General features: G+C 40.9%; 1 non-coding gene across 1 annotated transcript; it reads right to left on the reverse strand.

Moving 5' to 3' along the window:
* Positions 1–630: 630 nt before the first annotated feature.
* On the reverse strand, positions 631–737 carry LOC139886785 (small nucleolar RNA R71). Its single transcript, XR_011772651.1, has one exon. It is a non-coding gene; the product is annotated as a small nucleolar RNA R71 (small nucleolar RNA).
* Between the last annotated feature and the right edge of the window lie 6,362 nt (positions 738–7,099).

Here is a 7,099-nt window from a genome sequence, read left to right on the forward strand (position 1 = left end):
GATTACTTTAGATTACTTTAGTTTACCTTAGATTAGATTACATTAGATTACCTTAGATTAAATTAGATTACCTTAGAATTAGATTAGTTTAGTTTAGCTTATTATAGTTTAGCTTATTTGCGAAAATTAAAAACAAAAAGGCATACCTAGTGTATGACCCAAACCCGATCTAGACCAGGGCCGTTGTTATTCGTACCTGATCCAGACGCAATAATCTCTAAAGCACGCAAGGAAGCACGAATCAGAAACCAAATGGCGTTACGCGTTACTTTAGCAGAAAACACGAAACCCTCGATTGAAGGTCGTGGAGGACCAATCAGATTTCCAGAGATTCAAGGACACTCGTTCGAGTTAAAACATCACATCATCCAGCTCATTCAGAATAGCTGTCAGTTTCATGGATTACCAAATGACGATCCTAATTCTCACCTTGATAAATTCATATCTCTTTCGAACTCCTACAAACAGCCAGGGATAGGACAAGATATAGTCCGGCTATACTTGTTCCCCTATTCTCTCACTCATCATGCTCAAACTTGGTTTGAAGGACTGGAAAAAAATTCCATCACGTCATGGACGGAGATGGCGACTAAATTCCTAACCAAATATTTCCCTCCTTCAAAACAAACCAAACTGAAGAATGACATCATTAACTTCAAACAAAGTTATGATGAATCTCTTTACACTGCATGGGAGCGTTTCAAAACCCTACTGAAGAAGTGCCCTAATCATCAGTTAGAACGGTCAGCCCAAATCTGTACCTTCTACAATGGTCTTATGGTGAATCATAGGACGACGATCGATGCAGCAGCTCAAGGGAATCTGATGAACCAAACCGCAGATGAAGCATGGGAATTGCTCAAGAACATGACGATGCATCATCATGATTGGAACAGTGGTGAAACAACTTCATCATCTGCCCCACTCTCTGCACTTAACAATCAAACGGAGGCCATCAAATCCCTCACGGATAAGATGGAATCTCTTGCCAAGCAACTCAGAGAATTGAAGACGCAACCACAGCAGGTTAACTAAGCTCAGGCTTGTGTTAATTGTACCAACCCGCAACCTACTGAAGACTATCAAGTTGAGTACGAAAACCCTGACGGTTCAGTCTGTTACGTTCAATACCCAGCTCATCCACCAAATCCCGGATTCAATCAACCACCAAGGGTTAATCAATTTCAGCGAAGCAATCAGCCTTTCCGCTATCGCTATCCACCTTATCCAGCCCAACAATCTCAATTGACCTACGATCAACCACTTCCACTCACTGGTCCCCCAGTTGAGGAGAATTCCCCGACCACCCAGATTACAAAAGCAGCTAACCCCACTCTCAGAGCTGATGATCAGTTAACTCAGTTCATCCAACGACAACAACAGTTAAATCAGAGAACTGCAACCAGACAAGATCAGACAGAGATACTAATGAGAAATCAATTGACTCTGCTCAAAAGTTTGGAAACGCAGCTCGGACAGTTATCACAACGCCTTGAAACCCGATCGCAGGGAAGATTGCCAAGTAATACAATCCAGAATCCCCACATAGAAGAAGCAAAGCAAATGGATTCCGTAATCCCAGAGGAAGAACCACGGAGAAGGTCAACTAGGCTCAAGAACAAATCAACATATACTCAGAAGCTGACCCCTGAAACTCCAGTTCGCGTACCTTATCCTGGAAGGCTACAAGAAGAACCATCCAAGCTTGATTCCTTCAAACTAGATGGAAGATTCTTGGACACTATGTCCAAAGTTCCCAACCAGAAGAGATACATCCGAAGGCTTTTTTCTACAAAGGAGAGGATACCAGACTCTAACAAAATTCCACTGAGTGAAGAATGCTCTGCATTACTCAGAAACTCTCTACCACCTAAGCTAGGAGATACGGGCCGATTCGTTTTCCCGTGTTCAATCTACCAATCTGGAACCATTCATGCGCTAGCAGATTTAGGAGCAAGTATCAACCTAATCCCCTACTCTCTCTACAAGAGATTAGAGTTAGGAGACTTGTCACCAACCAAAATGACAATCCAACTTGTCGATCATACAATTCGATATCCTAAGGGCATAGTTGAGAACATCTTGGTAAAAGTTGACAAATTCTTGTATCCTACGGATTTCGGAGTAATAGATATTAAGGAAGACCTACACACCCCAATAGTGTTAGGAAGACCTTTCATGAATACGGCTAGGACTGTCATTGATGTGTACAATTAAACCATGATCTTACGATCACATGGGGAGAGCGTTACCTTCAAAATTGACCGACCAACTGATCTTTCTGGACAGGCAGAGATGTTTGCTATTTCCACCAGACGGATCACTTCCGATGATGAGTCATTACCATCAGCCGACGATATCGAGATGGGTGTCGAATCACAGTCTGTAGACAACCCAGAAATGGAAGAAGAGGATCTCAGCGAAGAAATAGAGGAAGAGGAGGAATCTGAAGAGGAAGAGGAAATGGAAGACGTAAAAGAAACTGCGACAACACCCGTTCCAAGCACTGAGCGTCATGAAGAAATAATGAGGCTTGAAACGACAGATCACAGTTTAATCATTCGCTTCAAAAAGAAGAACGACAAGGCTAAGGTTAAGGATATAGAAATTGATCCTGTAAGTATCAAAGTGGAGAATCAGAATACTGAAGAAACCCGTTCATCAGACGCATCCTCAGAGGAACCTGATACCGATGATGATGAGGAAGAGCATCACGAAGACATTCTGACTAACTCACACTCTCCAACCGAAGTAGATCAAGGGGAGCCGGACTCTTCTTCAGATCAAATTCCAGTTATATCCACACATGCAGACATGATTACCTTCATCAATGATACCGATGAATTTGAAGACATTCTCGAAGCCATCCGAAAGTCAACCATTGATTTTTCGCTACGCTTAATAGAATAAATCATGGCTATTAGAGAAGAGCACCACCTCTATCTCCGAAGAGAAGACAATGATGTTGAAATCCTAGAAGAACGCATTCAAGACTTTATCAATTCTCTTCACGATCATATCTATCACGAAGAAAGGCAACGAGAGCATAATTCAGTAGTTCGCACTATTCTCGGGACAAGATTCTGTCGAGATCAGAAGATCATTTACTCTAAGGTTTATAATGCCTTAGCTGGATCTGCACTTCCGTTCTCACGAAACGAACGAGCACTACTGACTCTCATCCGAAAGCATATGGATCTTTCCACCGGTCGCCCGACTTATCACTCTGATTTGCAAATGATCGAGGATATTCACAGCCTTTTCACTCTTCTGGATAGAGATAATTTCGAAAGCACACCAGACAGATTAGTGATTTATGTAATAATTGATCACCACGCTGATCTAATTATCAAAGAGTTACAATACGCTGTTATGGAGGAAGCAAGACGAAACAATCCGTTCTCTCATCTTGAACCAGATCGAGTCAACATTGCCACCTATGTTACGAAGCAGCTATAACGTATCTTCCATGAATCCACAGATCATAGTTTCATATTTAAAGCTGGATGTCGGGAGATATACTCAAAGACGGTGAAATTGATACTCGGATCAGGATTGCTGTTCACTTCGTTCCAGCTTCGTCTCTTAACTAATCTGTGCAAAGCTACAGACTCTTACTGTGGAGATCACCGTTCCGAAGACTTCGAGATTCTAAAGATACAGTTTCTGACATTGTTTGAAGACCTCCGAAATGAGCATCCCGTCAGAGAAATCATCAACACCAGCACTGCTACCATGATTGACATTCATGGGTCAACCAGAAGAGCTGTGGATCACATTCTCATCGGACTTCAAGACTTATCAAGAGCCGAAACTGCGCACTACTTATCGTTTAGAAGATCTTCAAGAGAAGTACCGGACTTGTTACCACTATTGGTTCGACACTTTCTCAGGACTTATCCACCAAGACTCACATTCCCTCAAGAAGACCAAGATCACAACCATCAACGAGGAATGTTTGCTTTTTGAAGAATCACTACGGTCGAGCCAACAACCTTAAACAAAAGCGCTTCTCGGGAGGCAACCCGTGCAATAAAGTAGAGTAGAATAATAAAGGATGAAAAATGAGCCGATAAAGAAGCAAGGAAGCCAGCTGCATCTGCTAGGGGTATTTCTTTCTTTTCGCTACTAGCTCAAGATTCAAACTATACCGCATCCTAGCTTATCACTAAGTGTGGGATAACACCCAATTAAAACACTATACAAACACTCCCAAATCTTCAACTAAAACTCCTAAGTGTGGGATACACTAGGAACATTGAGGACAATGTTTGTCTAAGTGTGGGATGTTGGTATCTTTTTATGCTATAATAAACCATTACGAAGATTCCAAGTCCTTAAGCAAAATTTCAAATTTTTTTTTTTTTTGCAAAAGAAACCCTTTTTGAAAAAGTATTTTTGAAAACCTAAAACGTTTGTCAATAAAAATAAGGCTTAAGTAAGGTGGAATTCTTGTTAGACTGAAATCTCTAATAGAGCATTGCATGACTAAGGCACTATCGACCTAAATTGATTATGGTGAGGCACCCCAAATAAGACCAGCATTCATCTTTAATGCTTCACTATTTTCCGTTGAGAGTACCGATGACTGTGCTCATAATCAGAACTTGCTTTAGATCCACATCTCCAAGCAGCAAAGTGTGATTCAGTTGTAATCAAAATAGTTACCCATTTGTCAAACATAAGCCTTCCACACCTCTACTACTTCTACTCCACCACCACATCCATATCACCTCTACTATTTCTCAGAAAACCCAGAAAATGAGATTCTTTCCGAAAACTCGATGTTATAAACCTCTCAAGTATCATGGCAAAGGTCTTGAAAAAGTTTACCGGCAAAAAGTTTCTCGAGATGAAGTCTCTAAAAAAAAATGATAAAGTTCTGAAAAAAGGAGCAGAACTAAATAAGAGAAATGTCGAAGAGAACTCGACCAAAAATGATTATCAAATGAAGAAAAGTTCAAAAGTGCTTCTCAAAATACTTCAGCACTCCTATCTATCCGAATAAAGTCTGTATAAAGACGATATTACCCTTTTATCTCACCCTTCAAAACAACCTCACTACCACTCCAAAATTCTTTCCATCATTGACAAATAACCCATAAAGCTGAGATTAATACCGTTCTCGCGTTAGCAGTAAGGATTTGAGTCTTTATCAAGCCTATGATGATGGGTGCAGCATGACTGGCTATGAGCGTATTCATTTCTTAGATCTATAGGGAATCCTAAACACTTGAGTGATTTGAGTGACCCGTGAAAGCTAGCCTATGTCATGTAACCTCCTCGCATGCTTGCAGAGATAATTTCAGTCCTAACATAGATGACTCACCTTATCTTTTTGCTCTTATAATAAAAGCAAACCGCTTAGGCTATTAGAAAAGAAACGCCGAAAAGATTCTTTAAAATGAGAGTTTGCTTGAGGACAAGCAAAGTCTAAGTGTGGGATAATTGATATCGGCTAAAAAGTTACGTTTTCACCCCGGTATTAAGGCCCAAAAATAAGAAAGATTCAAACTTTATCGGCAAAATACCCACTTCGTCAGTTAGAATTGAAGAACAAGTAATTACGAAGACGGTGCAAAAAGAATCAAGAGAATCAGAGCTAAAACGAAGATTCTAGAGCGAAAACGGTGAAAGACAAGAAATCAAGTTACGATCTAGGGAATTCAGGCTGACCAGCAAGCCATACGGCCTGCCATACGGCCTGCTAGTATGGAAACGGCCTGCCATATACGTGCCACCACACGAGCCACCAAACGGCCTGCCTTGCATACGGCCTGCCATACGGCCTGCCAAACGGCCTGCCAGACGTATTTGGCAATTTTCAAGTCTATTTAAAGGGTCTTTGTCATTCATTCCAACACACACTTCAATTCACTTCTTTCTCTCTCTTGTACAATATTAGTCATACTTTCAAGGCCTTCTCACCTCCGAGCGGAAAATTAAGTACCTGGAGGCGAACGCTGAAGATTGTATTAGGAGCGGTCTGGAGTCTTGAAGTTGTCACTTTTGTATTCGAAACTCGTTTAATCTACTGGTACTTCTATCCTTTATCTTATATAATGTTTTATGATATTATTGCCATGATTAGCGAGTAGTTATCTTTAGTGCATGCTATGATTTAAGCAGTTATAATGCCGAAATAATATTATGGTTTGTGTATGCTGTTGAAATGCTTTCCGATTATGCTTTAAACTCAATCGCTTTTCCAACTAATAGAACATAGTTATAGGCTCTGTTATTGGGAAGTCGCGAACCCGATTAAGAGTACACTATCTGTGTCACCCCTTGGTAAGAGAAGTCTATCGGATACAACGTAAGATCGACCGAGGCACACCGGTTGTAGTAAATCTATCGAGCTTTGGATTCTGACTGAGGACTCTTTCGTAGTGAAACATCTGACTAGACCCCTAGTACATTTTCGGTCTCAGACCATGCTAGTGTAGTCACCAAGCATATAAACTTCGTACGTGCATGCTGATGCACAGCGGTTGTTGTAAGCTGTACCTCTGTTAAGTAAGGCCATGTAACATAGTTAGTGTTGACCAGTACACTGCACCATAATGCATTCTCAAGCATTGCACCCCGCTTGAGGGATTCTTAGTTAATTAAGGATCTGTTTGTTTAGACGCATAAAGGATTGGACCGTTAGGATAACCGAACGTGTTCATGGAAGTCAGACTTGACTTGGCCATGGTGTTCTTTATGGTTGAACTCTTTTTAAGGGCCTAACTATCTTTTACCAATCATTAACGAAAGCATTGAAGCACATCACGTCTCTCGGATATGGTACACCATGTATTCTATTATGCTTAAGAAAGTTTACACCTGTAGTCAGACTGCACGGGCGTCGGGGGTAAGGGACGTTGCTGTCTATTCAGAATCTTCAAGCCTAACACAGTACCCAGTGACATGTCTTATGACAGGGGCGTTTAGGACCAGTGTAATGAATACAGGGCCTCTGCCTATTCATGAGCCAGCATTCCATAATCTCGGCATAATAACTGATGAATTCATAGTATGCACTTACTTTAACCTTTTCTGGATTACAAATTTTATCGCATTTACTTTATCTATCTTATAAATTAGAAAATCCCAA

The sequence above is a fragment of the Rutidosis leptorrhynchoides genome, chromosome 1, assembly GCF_046630445.1.
Source record: "Rutidosis leptorrhynchoides isolate AG116_Rl617_1_P2 chromosome 1, CSIRO_AGI_Rlap_v1, whole genome shotgun sequence".
NCBI classification, from domain to species: Eukaryota; Viridiplantae; Streptophyta; class Magnoliopsida; order Asterales; family Asteraceae; genus Rutidosis; species Rutidosis leptorrhynchoides.